We start from the raw sequence: 23,678 nt of genomic DNA on the forward strand, positions 1-23,678 counted from the left end.
TGAAGGTGTCTTTTTGAATAAAAGAAAATGTTTCCTAAAAAGTGTTCTGCCCAGGCACTCCCTGAAGCAAGCATCCAGCATCTCCAGCGCGGGCTACGGCACACGACGGGTGGGGGCTGTAGCCATTTCAGCCCAGTTGGCGTTGCATGTTTAGTTTGAAGGCCCTCTCTTGTTCTCAGAAACAATTTTCATTTGTTATCTGTAATATATACACATATTTTTTCAGTATTACTGTTGACATGCGAATCCCTTTGACAACTGTTTTGTTCAGCCCGTCTCTCATTCGTAGCTATAAGCATATAACCTTGGCAAATTTCCCCGGTGGCTGTTTGCACCGTAAGACTCCAGCCCCACGTACTGTTCAGTTGGGGTTCAAGTACCCCCCGATCTTATGTGCAGAAACATGTTCCTTCTTCTTTTTGACTTTCTGTTTATCATCTGCCTAAATCTATCCACACATTTTTTAAATATTTATAATATGCCTCATTCACCCCGGGCCAGATGGGTTTTCTGGGCTGTTACACATTGACAAGAAGGCTGCTACTCCCTCGCGGCCACTAAGCTATGTCTCCTCTCTTCCAGCCCCATACAGGTGCGGCCGCTTGTCCTTATTAATGGATGAGCAGAGGAGCTCTTCTTGTTCTAATTTTGGCGGTCTTCCGATCAGGAGTACTCATTATTGTTTTCTACATCCACTTGCCTCATTGTAGGCTTCCAGCCACTAGCTTCATTGTAGGCTTCAAGCTGTTCATTTATCAGGTAAGCCACAGTGCAACGTTGCTGTTGTCTTTCTACAAGTATGTTACTTGGGCATTCTTCTGGCCTTTTCTACTGGTTTTAATGATTTTTCTTTTTATTCCCTATACTGGGCCATTGCACGCAGCAGCATCCTTTGAGTAACTTTTTCCTCGTACATCTTCACATACTGGTCATCTCATGTGTCCAGGTCATCTTTATTGTTTAGTTAGTCAAAACCATAACAATCATCTCATAATACAACATGTTTAAAGATAAAACATCTCTAAAATTCTATAAAATTCCCTAATTTGATTGGCCGTGAGACCATGCGAGGATCTAAAATCAGTTTCTTAATTCTAAGATGCAAAAAAGTGCGTGATTAAGTATGCGTCCCGGATGGCAGGTTTACGTCTTTGGTGTGTGCAGTCAAGAATTTGATAAATTTGTATATTGATTGTGCATCATTTGGATCAAACATTGACATCACCGCTGACCGGCAGGAGCGAGTCCCATTCCTCATAAAAAGCGGTTTTAATAGTTGTCTGTGGGCATCTTTTAAGGCTGGACAAATACAAATCAGGTGAACCATATCTTCTTTCGGGCCTTTGCATAGCCTGCAGGAAGTCTCTCCTCTATTCTTCCACGATGGTTGATCTGCTCTAGCGGGAAATGCTCCCAAACTCAGCGTCAAGAAGCGATGCTTGATGTGAAGTGCGAAGGTTTCGGCCAAGTATTGTGACAAGGCCATGGTGGTATAAGTGTGCATTACCAGCCAGGAATGTGAGCGTTGGGCAAGTTTAGCTTTATCATCTAGAAAAGATTGGATACTTATTTCCTTTTTTATCGCTCGACACAAAAGGGAATACAGCATGTTGGAATCCCATAGGTACTTTGTTTTCATCTCTTGCAAAGAGTTGTTCAGGTATCTATTGTATACTGAATTAGGATTGCCGTTTACTGACCTCCATAGTGCCGCTACTAGCGGGCTGACAGTGTTTTTACTTATTTTGTACCAGATCTTAATTGTGTGGGCCTTTCTGTCGAGGTGCTGTTGCGTTAGACCAAATTCCAGCCTTATCTGTGCAGGGGAAGCAGAGCGAGGGAGATTGAAGACTTGCTGATTGATTTTTATTTGCTGCCTTTCCAGGAGGCTAGCATCTTTCCCGTATTGGGCTGCGCTTCCGTATGTAATTGCTGGAAGGAGTTTGGCCGACATAACCGACATTAGTGGTTTATATGATGGGCCCTTTAATCTTTTAGCAAGAGTGCAGAAAGCAAACGTCAGGGCTTTGGACTTCTGTACAATATACTGGTTTTGCGGCACAAAATTGATCTTATTGTCTACTGTAAATCCAAGATATTTGTAGCTGCAGATCGTGTCGAGAGTGAAACCGTTTAATTTAGTTTTATTTGCAGGATTCAAAGGGCAGCCTATTGACATTGTTTTTGTCTTTGAAGTGTTAACCTCTAGTTTGTTTGTCTTTGCAAATTCGCCCAAGGCTGTAACCAGTCGTTGCAACCCTATTTTTGTGTGGCTTAACAGAACAATGTCATGAGCATATGACAGATGTGTTATAGCCAGACTTCCCATCCTTGGAGAATGTGAGTTGGTTGCATCTAGTTTTGCAGAGAGATCGGCCATGAAGAGGTTGAAGAGGTGCGGGGCCAACACGCAGCTTTGCTTTAATCCTATATTTGTTGGTATTTTCCTGGAAACTTTTGAGCCGTCTGCTACCTTGATTCGTACCCAGGTTCTGTCATACAGCATTTCTATACACCTCAAAATACGTTCTTGCAAACCCCAACTCCGTAGTTTGTTCTAGAGAATTGCTCTGTCCACACAATCAAAAGCACTTTTGAAGTCCACAAAACACATGTGTAAATTTATCTTTAAGCACTTTGCTCGGTTGGCCATATCTCCTAGCGCAAGAATGTTGGTCACTGTGCCGTAGCCCTTCCGGAAACCAGTTTTATTCATAGGGACCAAGTTATTTAAATTGGACCAGGTGAGCAGGTCTGCTAGGATTAAAGAGGCAAAGTATTTGGCCTCACTGTCAATTAGAGCTATCAGCCTATAGCTAGCTGGGTTTGCCCTGCTGCCTCCTTTGTATATAGGATTAATGATGGATCCTTTCCAACTATCAGGAATGGTACTGTTTCGTTCGACTTCGACATAGAATATTGACAGAGTGGCTGACCAATAATCGAGATCCGCCTTAAATATAGCTTGGGGGAGACCGTTAGGGCCGGGGGCCCCGTCCCTACGCCTCCTTCTGATCACCTGGGCTACTTTATTGGCACTGAATTTCATATCACTCTGAGGAACGTCTGTAGGTTTTAGTGAAGCCTTCCGTTGCTGATTTTCTACAGGAGGGGTTGGCTTAAAAAAGATGTCTAACAGGTACTCCACCCATTTATCTTCTGAAATTGAAGTACAGTTTATTACTCTTGCTTTTCTGTCTATTTCATTCACTGACATCCAGAATTCTCTAGTATTAGCCTTTCTTAAGTTGAAAAGTAATTTGATCCTGAAATCATCCTCCTTTTGGGTTCGTATTTGCCATAGCTGTTTCTTATAATTTTTCCGAAGGGTTTTTATTTGGGCACATAAAGATTCTGTAGGAGGTCTATCTTTTGCAGATCTGAGTTTACGTCTCAGATCCTTTCTTAATTCTAAGATATTTGGTGGCATAGTTAGTGGCCTCCGGTTATGATTTGGAGCTTGACGCCTGGCCGAGCCAAGTGATGGTACTAACTGTAGAAAGCTGGCCCACACTTCCCCAGCAGAGAGATCTTGGCATGCTGTTGATTGAAGCAGGGTTTTTATATTTTTGCAGAGCTGTGGTAAAGAGGACTCCGTCCAGAACAAGCGGTTTAGATTGACAGAGGTTACTGTTCCTAATTCATTCATGGCTGGAAGAAAACACGGAGCGTTCCAAGCCAATTCTATGTGCTGAAGCGAATGGTCACTTTGAAGAGTAAGTATGATTTTGAATTTTTTAACATGTGCCAGCAGGGGAAGAGAGACGGCAGTATAGTCAATTGTAGTTGCAGATTTTGCACTATGATGAGTAAAGCTGGGCGGGACATCACCTTTCACCCTGCCGTTTAGCACCCTCATACTCAGATGTTCTAAGGCCTTGACCAATTGCTTGACCCTTATATCCAGTTTCATCTGTATTGATGGTAGCTGTGGTAGCACTGACCAAATTGCGTTTTCTGATGCCAATTGCTCGTCAGGTTCTGGAGTATATATCAGATTACTGTTAAAGTCGCCTGTTACTAAAATGACCTATGCTGGATTAGCGTACCGTATCTCTTCTACCTTCTGTAGTAACTTCTCGAAGAGAAGTATTTTGCGATGTTTCCGCGGATGGGCGTAGACATTAAAGATAATTAGTGGAGCGTGACGATTGAAACTAAAATTGATTTTTATTGCCTGTAAGTCAGTTGATGAGAAGGCCAGCTGTTCTGTTGTGACCTGAGGTGTCGTAGAGATGTATGTGGCTGGACCACCGCTTGCCCTGCCTGATTTGTTTGATTTTTCAGCTCCAATATGGTGTAGAGAATAGCCTCCTAGTTCTATCAGGTCTACCAGCCATGTTTCTTGCAGCACTATTATTGAGTAGTTGCAACTGGACATTACTGTAAATCCTTCTGTAATAGTTGCTTTTGCTCCCGCAATGTTCCAGGACATAATAGTAACGGTCGGCCTTTGATCTGTATCTGGTGTATTAAGTATGGTGGGTCAATTATTTCTCCTTGAATTTAGGGTACGTGCCATCCATCTCCATTCGTCCTGTGCTCCATTCCCTACAATTAGGTGGTGAATAGAGGTATTTGAATATTTTTCCCCCCATTTGGTTTGACGCTGTTCCGCTTCCCCGACGTCCGGGCCCCAACCGCGCTCGCGGGCCTGTGATTCCGTTTTTTTCATTGGTTCATTTTTCAGATTTAACAATAGGGGAAAAGGATAACGTGGGCTGGTTGGTTGTGATAGCCGTATACCCTAGATTTCAAACTGTTGCTTAACTGCCATAATTGATGCAGCGATTTCGATTGTCCTCCACATAGTCAGAGTTTGTTCCCGGTCATTCTGAGTGCTGTTGGAGAGGAATTTCAGTGATATTAAATCTGGGGACAAGATTTTCTTAGTTGAAGGAAGCTCTGCCAAAAGCCTCAGAATATTGCCCCTGTTCAGGCTATCTTGTTGGCCGCGTGAGTCATAATCTGGGGTTAGAATGACCTGCCTTGATTCCCTATCATTTTCAATAACATGACTAGATTGGGAATGCTCTATAATTCTGTGTGGCATAGGCCTGTTCCTTTGGCCATCCTCCCACTTGTTTCTACTTGGGGCCCTTTTGAGCGTGCCTGGTTGTTTGCTTAAAAAGGCTTTGTTTTCAAGGTCTGTTGCGGCTATTTGAGTGTTTTGAATCGTTACTTTTGTCTTTATTCGTCCATCATGATGAGTAGTTGCGACCTCCCTAGAAGGATGTTTGAGATTTAGGCCCTCATTCTGACCCTGGCGGTCGGCGGAGAGACGGCGGTCGGACCGCGAACAGACCGGCGGTATTAAAAATGGCATTCTGACCGCGGCGGTCCCCGCCGCGACCGACTGCCACTTCTCCACTCCGACCGCCACGGCGGTCATGACCGCCGGGCTGGAGTTTGCGCACTCCGGCCCGGCGGTCGTCCCAAGACCGCCAACGGTATTATGACCCTGCCTACCGCCGCGGTTTCTTGCGGGCGGGAACCGCCGTGCGAACCATGGCGGTAAGCACTATCGGGGCCAGGGAATTCCTTCCCTGGCACTGATAGGGGTCTCCCCCACCCCCCACTACCCACCCGAGTCCTCCCCCCACACCCTCCACCCCCCTGCCACCCCCCAGAGGTGGTACGAACCCCCTCCCCACCCCCACCCCGACATGCACATACATGCACCCCGACATGCACACACCCCCAACATGCACATATACACACCCCCTACACACACATACACAACGGGGACACATACCCGCACACATACATGCAGACATGCGCACCTGCCGAACAGCACACATTACCCATAGACACAGCAGCACCCCCCGCCCGCATACACGCACTCACACACCCCCTCTACACACTCACACGCACACCCCCATGCACGCCCACATCACACAACACCCCCCCACCCCCTCCCCTCACGGACGGTCAACTTACCTTGTGCGTTGGTCCTCCGGGAGGTGACAGGAGCCATGGGGAGGTGACCGCCAACAGAAGACCGCCAACAGAAGACCGCCACACAGAAATGTGGGTCGTAATTCTGTGGGCGGTGTTCTGCTGGCGTGGCGGTGGAGGTTGACCAGTCTCCACTTTCCCGCCGACCGCCAGTGTGGCTGCTGGCGGTTTTCCGGCGGAACGCTCCCAGCGGTCAGAATGCGCACAGCGGCATACCGCCGCGGTCGGCGGTCTTCACCGCAGCGGTAACTCGGCGGTCTTGCGAAAAGACCGCCAAGGTCAGAATGAGGGCCTTAGTGTCGGTGACAGGTGTGTTTCTCTGGTGCAAGGATTGAGTCTGGACTGCGAGTCGTCTGCTAAAGGAGTGAGTTTATTGTTCTTTGTGCCTGCGTGGATAACTATAACCTGCCCCGCATTGACCTGTGCGGACGATCTTTGCCTGGAAGGTGTTTTGAGACTCGACAAGATGCCCTGGGTCCTGTCCGGAAGGGTTATTGTAGATAGTGAGGAAGTGGCTTGCGCGACAGCTGCATCGGAGGGTGGCTCTGGTGGAATCCTCACTGGTAATTGTGCATCTAAATGGATTTCAGATTTATCCTTGTAGATGCAATTTCCTACCTTAGGCCTCCCTGACACGGAACTGCCAACCTCGTGGCCAATGGGTGCCCGTTAAATTGGTCTTGTGATGTTGGGTGTGGCATGTTATATTTGGGCGACATTGGCGAGTCATCAGGTAGATGTTCTCCAGTGAGTTGATGTTCTGGACTGGTGACTACCCCCTCCCTTATGGCTTTAAAGCGATTTGAAATTTGCATGCTGCTTGCGGTTCCTAAAGCTCGATTTTGCGGCTGCCGAAGGGTTGAAAATATGGGATACAGATTGTCATTGATAGCTTTGGCATGTGTTTGTTTCCTTGCCTTTCTTGCTCGCTTTTATTGTCTCTTTGTTAGGGGTTTCAGTGCTGGAGCTGGCTGTTCAATTATACTCTCCAAATTGGTAGACGCTGTTTGTTCCGACTGTGAAGATCTATCTGATCCGTCTATGATCATTGGGTTAATGCACTGAATGTTTGCATCTTTTTTTGCTGGGCTGCTTACCCCAAAGGCTGGTGTCTTTTCAGATGTATCTTGGTTCCTGGAGATGGCCTCATTGGTTTTCCCTGCTTTAACTTCCTGCAGAATCTCTACTAAGACTTGTGGTAACGTACACAGTTTATCTAATATTGGGCCACAATTACAGGGAAGGAGCTGGAGGTTGGAATTTTGTTCAGTTGGATGAAAGGCCAGCGAGTCCAGTTTGTGATTGATGCCAGCTATGCATGTGGCCATTACCTTCATTAGATCCATTTGTAAGTCTAATTTATCTGATTGCATGTTAAGAACCACTGTTGAAGTATGTAAAGCATTCAGCAATGAAGTGTGTAGTCGTGTTAGATCTCCCATTTCACAAGTAGGGTGGTCTGCGTGAGCGGGATTTTTGAATAGAATTTCCCTGTTAATGGACTCTGAGGGGATATTATTGGAAGGTGAAGCAATCGAGCTGCTTTTTACCATTAATTCCTCAAGTGATTGTATTTTGGACATCTCGCTAGAGAGTTCAATAATCGGGTTAAAAGTTATTTCTTGTTGGTGTGTAGTAATACTGTTTTTAATGCTTTCTACCACCAGAGGATAGCTCGACTGCTGGTCCTTAGGATTCACTAGATCAAACGTTTTTAAGTCCAGCGCTTCTCCCAGGTCTTTGTTATTTGTTAAAGAGAGCGACTGTAACCAGGAATCTTCCAACCCTGTAATTACTTCGGAACCAATGACCAGTCTCTCATTGTTCCCCTGGGTGTTGGAATTTGACCACGGGATTGGGGTTGATTGTTGGTGGGTTTTCACATACCCAGTGTCATTATGTACCTCTGTCTCATTACCCGTAGAGATTGGAAGCTCGGAGTTACTTGGGTTGCCCGTTAAAACCTGTAGATGAACACCTAGAGAAGTTTCCCACTCCTGGGCATGTACCTGAGCCATAGTCACGATTCTACCTGCTTGCGAATTTTTGTGCGCTATTGGGCTACTTGAGCGACTGAAGTTGATTTGTTGCCCTTGGAGCAGGGGATCACTAATCTCTTCAGGAGCTTGGACCTTTGATGTTTCCTGACCGGGGAGGGCTACCCCTAATTGTTGTGTCGGGTTTGTTGACAGCCCGGGCCCCCGCTGCCCCGTGATGAGAGGTTGTGGAGTCAGTGGGGTTGGAAGGCCCACGTCGGTGTCAGGTAGGTAGATAGTAGGTGAAGTAGTACACATGACGACGTACTGCAGTGGGCTGGGAGTCCGAGGGCTGAGTGTTCGTAGGTTCGTAGGTTTCGTAAGTGAGGAGGTAGGTGGGGAGCGAGGTGCAGTTGTGAGGAGGTAGGTGGAGCGAGGTGCAGTTGGGTGGTGCGGTGGGTAAGCGGGGCACAGAGGGCCCACAAGCTGCACCCAGACTTGGCTGGGCCGCTTCCATGTGGCTCTGGTGCACTCACTCCGCTGCTGTGACTGACACAGCTGCGCTCACCCTGCCTCTCTCAGTAGCCTTCACGGCAACTGCAATGTCCGCAACGGCAGCGGATGCCCTCGTCCGCGTCTATAGCGGCGCCCTTGTTAGCGCGTCGGCTCCGTCTCGCTCGCTCGCTCCGTCTCACTCAGTGCGTCCACTTGAGAACGTCTCCTCCTGCTGCTTCAGGGCTTTGATTCGGGCCACCGATCCCGATTTTCTGAACAGACCTTCTGTATGTAGATGCTGGCTCAAGAACTGGCAAATCTCCACCAGAAGTTGAGGGACGGCTTCATCACTTTCTGAAAGAGGCAGTGCTTGCAGCGGGATCCCAGACAGACCTATGCGGGGAGAGGAAACCTTTTCCAGCAAGACTTCTTGGCTTCACTGCCTCATAGACACCTTCCAGGGGAGTGCTTGCCTCAGTGTGCAACCAGACGTTCTCAGCTGCTCTCTCCCCACGCCTTCTCGCTCCGGATAGAGCCTCCCCAGACTGTAAATGCTACGGTATTCTGAAGTAAATCCAGTGCTGTGCAGAGAAAGCCGCGTTGGTCCTGCACGCACCGGGCCCAGTCGAATGTTAAATGTAGACAGCCTGTATGCTATGGCGATGGAGTCATTCCTCTGTCCATAACAGCCCCTCTTACTCGAGGTAAAGAGTCGTCAGTGTTTCCTTACTCTCAATCAAAAGAGGGGGCGGGGAATCTTCGCCTCCGGCGTAGCAACAAGTAGCGACCGTCAGTCTCCTGTGGCCGGTACGGGGGTCACTCCTCCGATGAGGGGAGGTCGATGGGTGAAGCGTCTCTGTGGAGAGTAGTGTGTGCCTGGGCATGCACCGCCGAAACACCACAGACGCCACCAGTCACCGAAATGAGCCTCACGCCACTATGCGCGCTACTCCTACACCCACAGCTCCTTTTCGGCGGGTTCCCCAGGAGGCTTGGGGGCAGACTCGGTGTACTCGCCGGGCTCCTCACTTATGACCCGCGATCACAGCAGGGACTGAGACCAGCTTCGTGCCACCCGCTCCTTCGGCAGCCTTGGCAGTCTCGACAGGCACAGCAAGGGACCGCAGTCCGAACTGCCTGCAACTGTGACTGCGACCCAACGCGGCCTCTGCTTCCGGTTCAATTCCTCTCTGCTTCCGGACCGCCTCTCCGTCCGATCAAAAACTGAGTCGACAGTGGGGGAGAGGATACTCAGAGCACCCCCTGCAGAACTGCCCTTCCCAGTTTGTATTAGTAAGCAGACAGCAGCGGTGCGTGTCACCAGGCTTCTGAGTGTGGCAGAGATTTAACAGTAGCAAACCAAAGATATCAAAAGACATAGGAGCTCCTGTGTACCCCGTAAAAGCTGGCTAAAAGCACCGAAAAGCTGGGACCTCTGCTTTCTCTTAGAATCTCTGTTGTGCATGCCAGAATTTGGGACCCGCTTCTTCACTGTGGACTGAGTACAGTCACCACTGGTGGGTTGATCTTTGAAGTTTGAGTTCCAAACAAAAGTTTGTGTCTGGTGGAGGTTCAGAGCTCTGAGCTAGCATGGAAGCAAGCAATCCAGGTGTCGGTGCTGCTTGTGCCTGGTGCTCCCCCAGTGGTTCCCCGGCCCTTGGGATTCTGCCCTTCCCCCTCTTCCTGTGACTTCATCGAGGGGAGCACGAGTTAGGAGATATGAATCCAGAAAATCCAGTCATCAAAGCAGCCCAGTATCTGACTAATAGCCACTGGCACTTATCGCCAGTGGCACTTCTCACTTGCTTGCCCCGCTTGACTTGTTTCCAAAATGTCAGCACATCCTCACAACATAGTTGCCCCTGTCTTTTTAATTGAAAAAAAAAAAATATTTTTATTGCACAGCTGCTCAGTGCACAGCACATACAGTTGGTTAATTAGTTGCATAATAGGCATCTCAAGGAGACAGGTTACAATACAACCACAGTAACTACCAATCGCATATAAAGAATCAACCCCCTGAGAGTCTTGTAACATATTTTCCAAGTCTTCAAACTCTATAGTTACGCCAATTATACCAGACCTTCTCCCATTTCTTAGGGCAGCACCAACTCTGATATACCACATGTTCCTGAAGTTGGCACCAATCCAGGTCAGCTTCCCAGTCTTCAATGCGTGGAGGTCTAACTACCCCCCATGCCTGTGCTATGTTGCACTTAGCAACCTCTGCATCCAATGCTACCTCCTCGTCTGTTATGCTCAGGAGATGGTGTCTAGCCTCCAGAGGGATGGTAAATCCAGTAACCTTGGCCATAATTTGTACCATTTCCCTCCAGTAGTTTTGGATTACCAGCCAGCCCCACAGTACATGAAATAAAGTACCCACCAAGCCACAACCCCTGGCACACAGTTCAGAGTTGCCCCTCTCCAGGTGGTGTATAAGTGTTCTGGAATAATACGACCTGTGCAGTATCCTCAGTTGGACTAGATGGAAGTAAGAACAACTGGCCACCTCCCTAGAGCTCTGCACTGCCTCCTAAATTTTATATTTTTATTTCTTTTTACTAGCTTTCTTTTTTTTTTTTAAATAAAACAGCAAAATAAAACACTCCAGTATTTCACATGTGGTAATTATCAGTTACTCTGAGTAGTCTTTGTCAATTGGCACCAATCATTTCTGTTGCGAGAAAAACATCAGTGCCCAGAGGCCGGATCTCCTCCTCGCTCTCCCCTTCTAATCCCCGTTGTCTAGGCTCCACCTCAGCTTCCCATTGTCACTGACTATCCCACTTTGCCCATTGCATGATAGGACTGTCCAGGTGGCTGTGGTCTCCCAGTCCAAAATATGGTACGGTCACCATTGTTCACACACCCACAGAAATTGCCATGCGCTGCCCCTTATCTTGCAAACCACTCACTCTGCCCCATGTAGTACATCATGCTAGTCTCACACTGGCTTTTTGTGGAAGGAATGGGGCTTCCCAGTTTTCTGCATATATCCCATTTTACTATGCAGAACCCAGGGCGCAGAATATGAGTTGCCTTCTAGGTAAGTCTACATCTCCTGGTATTCCCAGAATTAAGAACTGTGGCTAAGAAGAGATGTTAGCCTCCAGAACAGTGGCTGCTCTGTAACTACCTCCCTCCAGTATGCCTGTATGAGTAGACAGGACCAGACAACATGTTTGTAGTTGCCTTCGCCCACTTCATATCGTTAACAGGTGGGATTGGTGCCCTTCCCATAGTGAACAATCATGTTCTAGTGCAATATACCTTCCTTTTATGACCACCTTCAGGAGGTGCATAAGTTCTGCCTCCCAGTCAATGTACTACATGGGGCCTAGGTCTGTCTCCCACCTTGATTGTAGTGATCAGAGGTTATCCAGCCTATTGTTGAGGCAGGTGTGATATGTTAATGAGATGACTTTGGAGCAACAGTTACATCCCGCAATCTCCTACTTTCTACGGTGCTGCTGTCCTCCATCATTGCTCACGGTATGTCATCTGCTTGCAGTGCACGGTGTATTTAAATGTATCAAAAGATTTGTATGTCATGCAAGTGGTACTCTACCTGTAGGTCCTGGAAGGATTTAATCTCCCCCCCTTTCCATCTTAGGTCTCAGAGCAATAAGATCTCGATCAGGTCCTAAGGGGTCTTCATTGGCAGCCCTCGGAGTTCTTTTAGTGTGTCCCTAATATACAGCAGAGTCATCAGGGATAGTTTGTTTCTCCAGCCTATAAACGTGATGGCCTTGTCCCAGGCCTTTGGAGTTTTTTTGTGGGGCATGCAAGTGAGAACAGTGTCTTTTGCCATATATGTAGTGCATATGGAACTTAACATTAATGATTTGGAAGTGAGACACCCCCATTATATATGTTTATCTGCAGGACTCTGAGGTCAATGCACGGGGGGCCTCCACCCCAAGGGAGGGTTTGGAGCATGCTATCAACTTTATAAAAAAGATCTTTGAGTATCGGCCATGGGGTATTCTGTAGGACATGCAAGAATATGAGCAGTGTAATCATCATAAAAAGGGCTGCTCTTCCCATAATTGAGAGAGGCAACTGCCGCCAACATCCTGCTGAAAGGTCTGATAGACTGCCTCCAGATTCCCTTTGAAAAAATCTATGTTTGGGAGGCCTTATTTCCAACCCCAGGTAGCAGAAACCCTGCCTAGTGGTCACCATCTGGGATGGGATCAGTATCTCCGGGGGCCAAGCTCCTATTTGGTATGGTACCAATTTATTTAAGTTGTATTTGTGACCTGTGTACCTCTCAAAATTTTTAAACACCGAGAGGAATGCTGGGATCAAAACAACTGGGACTGAAAGGTACAATAATATACCATCCGCATACAGGAAAACTTTCTCTGGTTCTCCTGTGACTTCCAGAAAGCCGAACACATCTCCCCTGATCCTCAGCTAGCAGGCCAGAGGCCTCAGACACAGTGCGAACAGGAACAGTGATAGGGGACATCCCTGATGTGTCCCTCTTTTCAATTTAAACCTCTCAGAGAAGGTACCATTCAGTTTGACCCTTGCCACCGGTTTGTGGTATAAGAGCCATACCCAATGACAGTCGAGCCAGTTCTCAGCCTGGTCAAGACCAGAAGGAGATAATTCCACTGTATGGAATTTAAAGCCTTCTCCTCATCCAGGGATACAATCGCCTGGGGTAGTTGTGCTTCCTTTTGATAGTTCAGCCAAAAGTGAAGATGGCAGAGATTCTTTTGTGTGGCCTCTGAGGTATAAACCCTATCTGGTCCAGATGAACTATCTTATGGATAACTGTTGATAACTGGATCACTAGTGTTTTAGCTAAGATCTTTGCCTCTGTATTTAGATGGGAGAGCGGCATATAAGAAGAGCAGCTAGTGGGAGGCTTCCCAGTTTAGGGCAGCACCGCCATCGTTGCTGTATGTAATAAGTATGAGGGGAGCACCCCCCTCTCCAGGGCCTTAGTGAACATGGACAGAATGTGAGGGCCCAGTATTGAAAAGGTTTTTTTCAATAGAATTCCAACAGATGCCTTTAAGTCTTGGCATCTTGCCTGGCTGTATCAAACCCAGCACCTTTGTTAAGTCCTCCACAGAGAGCTCCTGATCTAGAGAACTCATGTCCTCCAACAAAAGACGTGGGAAGTGCAGCTCCTATAGGGTGGCCTTGATCTCCATCTCAGAGGTCAGGGCCTACTGCTTATAGAGATTCCAGAAGTACTCTGCAAAGCTCTCCGACATGCCTTTGTTCACCATAATCTAGGAGCTAACTGGCGACTCCAACTCTCCCACCCATCTAGCTGCTAATTCCCGCCTACTAAGCCACACCAGCAGCCACCTACCTCATAAAGTCTTCATTGGGTAGCTAGGAATTGTTGTTTAGCCAAGTCATGGATCAGGTTGTGGTATTCCCTTGTTATGGCTTCCAAGCAGCTCAACTGCTCCCTATCCCCTTTTGTGGCATAGGCTGACTCAGTGGCCTGAATGTAGTGTTCTAGTGTTAGTTAGTCATGCTCCTTGTGTCGTTTCTTGCAAGAAACAATGTTTTGGCTCTATCACAAAGCAAAGTTTTAAAGGCTTACAAGAGTGTCACCGGGAAGCTCACTGAGGCCTTGTTTTCGTGGCCCCCTAGCCAACTGTGGTATCTCTGTGGCCCATTGTCATGCTACCTCTGGCTCATTAAAAAAGAGTCTCTTTCCTTTGTAAATGATCTTTAATGGGGCTGGATGCAGCAAGCTCAATTTTATTTGCACCACTCTCAGCTTCTGCTTAATCTCTGTGAACGTCTTTCATTGCTGCTGTAACTGTAGTGTGTAGCCTGGGAAAAGCTTCACCTTGTTAGCCTCTGGCCACAGTTTGTTGGCGACGGGCCTTTGAAAGGATAGCATCCATGTTGGCATAGTTAAGAAGGCATGGGAGACCTGGGAGGGCTCCTTCCAAGGCCAAGGTTCAATGCACCCTTTCTCTGATAAAGTAGGGAGAAAGGACCCCCTCCGGGACCCAGGAGTGAAAATGTGAAATACATGTTCGCTCCTTCAACATGTGAAATACTGTTCTGGGTGGACACCCACCAGCCCCTCCAGGATCTCCACCAGCCAGACATTAGTTCACCAGGAGCAGCCCTTAGCATCTTTTGCACATCCCTCCAATTGCAGTGCCACTGACCATAGTTTCACAAGGTTGTCCTTGACTGATCTAAGTTCTTCCTGTGCTGAGGACATTCATGTCTCCACCTCTATCATGTGGTCAGTTACCTTCCAGAGGTCAAGGAGTAGGAGGGAGACCTCCATCCCCACACCATCAATGCAACTTTCTAAGGCTGACCTAGCTTCCTTAATGGCCTGAAGTATGGCTTTGGCTGAATGTGCATCTTGTCTATGATGACTGCCTAACGTTCCTCCTACTGGGGGGGCCTTTTTGGTCTGGTGTTCCCTGAGAAGGCTTTGGTATCGTTCATCATCTCTGTTGGGGGGTTCACTGTCCTGGGGGGCCCTTCAGTCTCTGGTTTGTTGTTTTAAAGGGTACGGGGTCAGGGGCGCTGCAAGTCTTAATGAGCCTTTCCCATGTTGCGCCTGACGGACCCCTTAGTCTGCACTGGCACTTGGGGGGAGAGAGCATTGCCTTTTCTCACCCTAGCAACTTGGTGTCACTGAAAGAGGAGGAGGCAACCATGCCTTCTCCCAGGTCTGCTTCATGAGGTGACCACCCAGAATGCCCGTTCTTCTTTCATATGCCCTGAGTCCCCAGCTGGCCTGCATCATCTCACCACCATGTCTCCTAAAGGGAACGTACAGCTGCTGGCATCCCGGGCCTTCAGCTGACCTTCCAGTTCACTGTTCCTCCTCCCTGCGACAACTCTCCCACTGCGGGCCAGGCCTCTTGTATTCTACATCCAGACTCACATCCATATTCCAGACCCTGTCCTTGGCTGAGAAGGCTGGGCCAATGTCTTGTTGCCCTGGGCCATCCAGGCCCTCTGGTGTATGCTGGTCCGTCGTTGGGGAGGAAGCTGCAGGGCTCTCTGGCTCCTAATAGGGCTCCTTACAGTGCCCACTTGTCACATCCACTGCTCTACAGCCGGCAGCTGCTCCGGCTTCCTTCTAGTGCACGTCACCTCCACCAATCGGCAGAAAGAAGGAGAAAGGATGCCTCCTGGCAAGCCGTGAGTCTTGGAGCCGTGGTCCAGTCTTGTTGCACCACCAATCTCAGGGCCATTCCCACTCTGTCCTGTGCCTCGTGGCATTTACCGCTGATCAGGTGCAGCGCTCACTCCCATCCATGCCCAGCGGCAACTGGGGGCAGGAGGGGTACTCAGGGGAGCTAAATCAGTCTGCTGGTGGGGCTGTGTCCCCCATGGATTATCATGGCCTGGCGGGGGGTCAGAAAAGCTTGACCGTCATCCTCAGCTGCTAAGCAACGCCCCGTCTTGTACATCTGGTGGAAAATTAGAACAATGAGAAAAAGAACCTGGTCACGTCAGTATCAAGGATTTCTAGAGTGACTAGGACAGTCTATTAGTAAACAAAACAAGCTTTGGCAAAGCCAATAGGTCTCAATTCTGAAAGATCGATTGGCTTTGGCAATGTGTTTTTGCCATGTTGAACACCCTTGTGGTTGTTGTTCAGCATGGCTAAAAGTTAATGGTGTGGAGTGTCCTAGACTGGAGTTGGGGGAGTAGAGTGTAGCAGACTGGATTTGTAGGAGTAGAGTGTCATAGAGTGGAATGGGCGAGTAAAGGGTTGTGGGAGTTGAGTAGAGGGGGCAGAGTGAAGTGGAGTGAAGTGGATTGGATTGGAATAGATTGGGGGTAGTGTGGGTTGGATTGAGTGGAGTGGTATGGATTGAAATGGGTGGACTAGTTGGGGTGAATTGGGTTGGAGGTGGGTGGATTGAAATGGGGTGAGGTGGATTGGATTGGGGTGGTTTAGAGTGGGGTGCATTAGATTGGGTTAAGGTGGGTGGATTTGATTGGAGTTATAGGGGTGGGGTGAGTTGGATTGGGGTGGGGTGGATTAGATTAGAGTAGGGTGGTTTGGAGTGGGGTCAATTAGAGTGGAGTGGGGTGGATTAGGATGAACTGGAGGGGTGGTTTGGACTGGACTGGAAGGGAGTGGATTGGAGTGAGGTGGATTTGATTGGAGTTGGGTGGATTGGTCTGGAGTGGGGTGGATGTGAATGGGGTGGATTGGACTGGAGTTCGGTGGATTGGAGTGTGATGGGCTGGATGGATTGGATTTAGTGGGGTAGTCTTAACTGGGGTGGGATGGGGTGGATTGCATTGGGGTACAGTAGGGTAGATTGGAGTAGAGTGGGGTGAATTGAACTGCGTGGAGTGGGGTAGACTCGAGGGGGTGGATTAAATTGGAGTGGGGTGGATTGAAATGGGGTGGGGTGGGGAGGGGTAAATTGGAATGGGGAGGACTGGACTGGATTGGGGCTGGTTGGAGTGGAGTAGGGTGGATTGCATTAAGGTGGGGTGGATTGGAGTGAAAGGGGTGAAGGTGGGAGGATTGGACTGGGGTGAGGGGGAATGGGGTGGAATTGAGTGGGGTGAATGGAAGTGGGGTGGATTGGATTGGCATAGGTAGGGTGCGGTGGATTGGAGTAGAGTAGGCTGGATTGCAGTGGGGAGGACTGGAGTGAGGTGGATTGGATTGAGTGTTGTGGATTGGAATGGAGTGGATTGGACTGGGGCAGGGTGTGGTGGATTGGATCGGGTGGGGAGAACTGGATTGAGGTGGGGGATTAGATTGAGGTGGATTGGATTGGGGTGGGGTGGATTGGAGACGGGTGGGGTGGAGTGGGGTAAATTGGATTTGGCTAGATTGGGGTGGATTGGATTGGTGTGGGGGTGGATTGGATTGGAGTGGGGTAAATTGGAGTGGGGTGGGATGAATTGGATTTGGGTTAGGTGGATTGGAGTGGGGTGGATTGTTAAGGACTGGAATGGGGTAGATTGGAATGGGGCAAATAGTTTTTGATTCGAGAGGGGCTAATTGGAGTCTGGCACACTGTTGATTGGCGTGGAGCAGGTTGTTCTGGATTGGAGTTTGGCAGATTGTTTTAGATTATATTGAGCCAAATTGGAGTGGGGCAGATTGTTTTGAACCGGAGTGGGTGAGATTGGAGTGGGGCAGATTGTTTTGGACTGGGATGGAGAAGATTGGAGTGGGATGGATTGGAATGAGACAACTGTTTTATGGTTGGAGTGGGGGAAGATTGGGTTGGTGCAGATTGGAGTGGGTATATTGTTTTGGACTGGAGTGGGGCAGATTGGAGTGGGGTGGATTAGAGTGGGACAGATTGTTTTGGATTGGGATAGGGCAGGTTGGTGGAGGGTTTATTGGAGTGGTGTAGATTGTTTTGGATTGGGGTGGGGCGGATTATTTTGGATTGGAGTGGGGCAGATTGGAGTGGGCAGATTGTTTTGGTTTGGAGTGGGAACGACTGGAGTGGACGGATTAGAGTGGAGCAGGATGAAATGGGCAGAGTGTTTTGGATTGGTCTGGGGCGGATTGGAGTGGAGCAGTTTGGAGTAGGGCAGATTGTTTTGGACTGGAGTGAGTGGGGGAGATCAGAGTAGGGCATATTGTTTTAGATTGGAACGGGCAGATTGTTTTGGTTTGTAGTGGGGTACAGTGGAGTGGGGCACATTGTTTGGGACTGGAGTTGGACAGATTGGAATGGGGTAGATTGTTTTGGCTTGGAGTGGGACAGGTTGGAGTGAGGCAGACTGTTTTATTTTGTTTTAGGTTGGGGCAGATTGAAGTGGGGCAGATTATTTTGGATTGGAGTAGGGTAGATTGGAGTGGGGCAGATTGTTTTAGAGTGGAGTGGGGTAGATCGTTTTGGATGGGAGTGGGGCAAATTGCTTTGGATTGGAGTGGGGCAGATTGGATTGGAGTGTGGCAGATTGTTTCGGATTGGAGTGGGGCAGGTTGTTTCAGATTAGAGTGTGGCAGATTGTTTTTGATTGGAGTGGGGCAGATTGTTTTGGATTGGAGTAGGGCAGATTGTTTTGGATGGGAGTGGGGCAGATTGTTTGGATTGGAGTGGGGATGATTGTTTTGGATGGGAATGGGGTAGATTGGAGTTGGGTTGGTTGAGAGGATTGAAGTGTGGTGGATTGGAGTAGCTTGAACTCGATGAGTGGTTTGGATTGGAGCAGGGCGGACTGGATTGGTCTGAGGTGGATTTGACTGAGTGGGGTAGATTGCTGTGGGGTAAGGTGGGGCGGATTGGCGCGGACTGGAGTGGGGCAGATTGAAGTGGGGTGGATTGGGGTGTAGTGCACAACTATGTGTTGAAGCATCATTTAAAAAAGAATGTTGTTTTGAAATATTTGGAACAAGATAATCCTCATCTTTTGAGAACAGCACCCAAGAGCAAAAACAAAAGAAAACATGAGAACAAACTGAGAAAAGAAGATGAACAAATTAAAATAAAGTTAACTACAGACAATAAATCTTTGCAATTTTGTCTGTTTTTTGCTAGTCACACACCTTATGTTTGCATGGCACTAAAAGTTAAAAAGAGCAAAATAAAACCTCATTCATGTAGGGAGCAGTGGACGGGCACTGATTAAGCTGAATCAATCAGTGCTTGGTCCCTGCTTCACAGAGAGAAAGGGAAATGATGCTCTGCCTGCAGCGATGAATTATGATGCTATAAAGAAGAGTGAGTGCCACACAAGACAGCAAATGGTAAGCAACAGGCGGGCTCCAAGCCCATTTTGTTAAAAACAGTGTCTCGCAAGTGAGACGCATGCGCTAGTGCATGCTCTCACAGACTCGGCCCTGAAAATAAACAGAGACCGCAAAACCAGTTAAAAGTCGTTTCCAAACCAGCAAACCTTGCTAGAGCCAATAAAAAACTTCAAACTGTAGATAAAGCCTGAAACGAACGGACTGACCTCAATTATCCTCAACTTTTTTTAAACCAGTAGTGTGTACCAGTCTTAACACAACACCAAGCAAAGAGTCCACTGGCTCAGATACATGAAAGAGAACTCTGCACACAGTCACGCAAAGTGGCGGTCCATTAGTTGGATACCTAAACGAGACACTTTACAGCAAACTGTCTATGGCGATCCAGCCCCAAATAAATCACCAAACGAGTGGCACAGTTGTATCCCAACTCCAACCCTCTTGTCCAAACATGAAATTAGAGATTCCCAGATGGCTTGTCACCCTAAACCCTAGTCTCGAACTAGTCCAGCACACGTTAAACCAAGTTAAACCAAGTCCAGGCACCATTTGGCCATACTGAACAGGTCATGCATCTGCTTCATTTTGACCATCTTCTGGAACCAACAACCAGGAAAACACGCATCATAGGTGCAGGGGAAGAGAAGAAGGGGTCTCCAAATCTTAATACAGTTGAATGTTGGCCAATGTTGATCTCAAATTTACACTCTATCGTCCAGTCTTTAATATGTCATGTCAAAAATGTAAAGGTCTAAGGCATTCTGATAAACAACTTAGCAGTGTTTGTTTTAGGAATTGATTCCAGGCTTGAAGCACTTAACGATCTAATTATGTGGGTTCAGGAAAAAAACTTTAATGCCAGTACAGATAGTGTCAGGCTCGGCCCTTGTACCTGCTTCCCAATAATGGATAAATTTGCCACAGTGCTGGACGTCCCATTGTCAATCATTACAGACATAAAAAAACAAACCATGGCACCCCCTTTGACTGGAGGCCCCTATTTATACCAGCAACACACTGCTGAAATCTGAGGAGCCTTCAAGAACAGGACTCTATAATGACTCACTAACCACGTCCAGTTTACCCATTATGTGTACTGCTGAAATACATATGGAACTGGCCTTTGGGTGCTCCAAGGACTCTTAGGAGCTTATTTACAAGGAGTTTGCACTGCCAATGTGTCAACAATTTTGACGCATTAGAGGCACAATCAGTACTCCACATTTACAAGGTAATGCATCTAGGCCGATGCATCACTTTTAGTAGTCCTGCATCGAAATGTACCTGCGTCTGAACCAGCTGTGTCACAGAAGTATTGATATATTCAAGTTAGGAAATGCAGAGTAATTTCCACTGTAAAACCGATGCATGGATATTTACAAGATTAGGGAAAAGTGATGCATCGCAAATAAGTGTTTCGCTGAAGCCCAAAATGCGTCAAAATTTCTGTGCACCAGTGGCCTACACATAGGAAATGACACATTGGCTTTGGCATATAAAGAGAAGTCAGACAGTACATTTTGGCAAGCTCAACTAAAACATGGAGCTCTTGATTTTGAAGCTGGGAGTTGCAAGGAGAAGACCACAACCGCTACCATCTCCCCCTCTCACCACCACAAAGGCAGCACAGGATAAGGGAGTGTGTTTCTCAGCAGCAGATTTCCCTCATTGATCTCAGGGAGGATTAGGTCCTCACCAACTACCAGCTCCAGAAGGAATCTATTGTACACCAGATAGCACCAAGGCTCCAGCCACCAACTGGGAGGTCTACCAATATCCCTCCACAGGTGAAGCTCAAGGCTGTACTCCACATGTTGGCATTGTGATAATTCCAGATTATAACAGCCAGAGTGGCAGATATATCCCAACCTTATTACTCTGCTTTTCTGAACAATGTTCTGGGTGCCATCATACGCCTAACACCGCAGTATCTCTTCTTCCCCAACATAGAACAACTGCAGCTGGAGATCAAGCAAGGCTTTTATGCCATCACCGGTTTTCCACATGTGCTGGGTGCGATAGACTGCACACATGTGCAACTGGTTCTTCACGACAGCTACATCCCATCTATACAGGAACCGGAAGCCAACGTACTCCAGAAATGTCCAGGCCATTGTGGACCATCGTGGCATGTTCACCAATGTCAGTGTCAAATACACTGGGAGTGTGCATGATGAATAATTCTTCTTGCACTCCATCATAAATGAGCAATTCCAGCAAGTCCTTCATGGTATTGGGTACTAGGTGGGTTGAACATCTGAAGTACATGACAGCCCTTATAACAGCAAATGAAGAATGACCCAATGGACATATCCCTATGTGCTAACTCAGACAGTGCATATGTAGGAGGTGTGTTACTCATACTTGCACCATTCATATGAGCACATCTGCAATACAAACCTCAAAGTCACATGTATTGAGAAATGCTAAACCAATGTGTCTGTCTAGCAATAGTGGGTAGAACCTGAGCAATGCTACGCTTGGAAAAATTCTGTGTTGCAACACTGTGCGCAAGGAAGGGCTGCCATGGCTGTTGTTTGTGTGTCCAAATGTACCTCCCATGGTATGTGAGGTATGTCCTGTAACCAAGATCAGAGAACCTGTGTAGAATGCACCACATGTACATTAGATTACACTTCCTAAAGGAAGTAAACAATTCAAATGCCCTGCCATTGGTAGGTAATGCAGCTATAACACCAGTGGTTCCAAAGGGACACATGTATGTGTGTGTGTGTGTGTGTGTGTGTGAAACAGGTTCATACTGGTACAGACTACCCATGAATTACAACAAACCTCAATTTGTAATCAACATACTGTCACTTATAGCGGAAATGGACCTACAAAACACCTATCACACTAAGCTACACACAAATGTGTGTGTTCCATTGTGGCACTGTCAAATATAGCAGGCCATGCACGTTCCAGTCTGGCACAGAGAACAGGACTAGCCATGTGGAATAAAATGTGACAATTTTAATGTTATCAATAGTGTTCAATAGTGGTAGGAATGTGTAAGAGTCATTCAGTACACATAATGGACATGTACTTGAATGTGGGTTGATCAACCATCATGAGCATTGACTGTCATTTCTCTCTTTGTCTTTTCAGCTGACCAAGGGCATGGTTTGCAGGCCTGGGTAATGTCCCCGTATGCACACCCCTCAAAAGAGGCCTAGCACACCATCAACAAAGCACTGGTCTACACTAGGGGTATTGTGAAATGGACTTTCGGCTTACTCAAATCTCATTTCCGCTGCCTGGATATATCCGGTGGCCGACTGCTATACACCTCCCTACAGTTCGCAAAAGCATCCTGGTTTGTTGTATCTTGCACAATATCTGTGTGTGGACAAATATCCCATGGGACCAATGCCATGAGGAGCAGGAACCAGTGGATGAGAATGATGATGAAGATGAGGACAGAGGGGGAAATGTAGGCACAATAGCTGGGACTCAGTGAAGAATTTTTTCACTGAAGACTGATTCTGTTGGATGGCCATAAATCCAAGTCTTATGTATTGTTTTTTTTAAAGTCTGTACAAATGTAAATAAATGAATACACACTTCCTTTGTGTAAGGACTTTCAATTTACAGTCACTGTAAACATCTGCACACTGACATCTCACTTATTTGAATTTGGCCCGTCAAGAAGTTCTGTAGCTAGGAGTCATCCCCACCCCAGGACACCATCATGTGGTCTACAATATGTGTGCATATTAACAATATGTGACAAATGCATGGGTGTGTGTGGAAGACACACACCAAACAAAGGTAGCAATGTGGAACATTGTGCACATGTTGTGAGTATATGTGGAGCAACTGTGTACTGACTGTCAGGCATACTATCACAATCCAAAGGGAGTGTAAATGTAGAAAGTGTGCAATGACTGAGTGTGTGTTCTGTGCGTCTTTACATATTTTCACTGTGTTACACTCGTGGAGGCCAGTATAGTGATCAGATAGTCCTATGACTATGAACAGGGGCCCGTTTCATGTGCATGGGCACACAGTCCAACCCAGTTAGTCCACATATGTTACACAAATGTTTGCAATCACATAGGTACCTCATTGTTGCATCTCACATAACACAAATAAATATGGAGTCATAACCTGTGCTGGTGCTGGATTGGCTACCTAGCCAAACTGCAGCCACATTTGACCCCATAGGCAAAGATGCAACTGTTACATGCAGGAATGGATGTGACTGTGTCGCTCTATCTTACTCTAAAAATAATAAACAATGCTGTGACTCCTACAGCTCTATACATGTCTGATATTTTGTCCAGGACACAAAGCAAATCTCATAGACAAATAGATATCAAGGTATAACTACATATGATGTAACTCCTGGCAAAGTAGCATGCACTGATGCATCCCAGGTCACAGTGTTGTAACATGTCAATAACTGCACCTGTCACCATCTGGTGTGAATGTCTACCTGCATTCTAAGTTTACACTAGCCCTCTCCGTTGCCAAAAATTCTGATGTATGTAAATGCTAATCATATTTCTACTTGGAAGACATCAAACTTGTTTGGCCTGCTCAAG

This window comes from Pleurodeles waltl, chromosome 9 (assembly GCF_031143425.1).
Source record: "Pleurodeles waltl isolate 20211129_DDA chromosome 9, aPleWal1.hap1.20221129, whole genome shotgun sequence".
NCBI classification, from domain to species: domain Eukaryota; kingdom Metazoa; phylum Chordata; class Amphibia; order Caudata; family Salamandridae; genus Pleurodeles; species Pleurodeles waltl.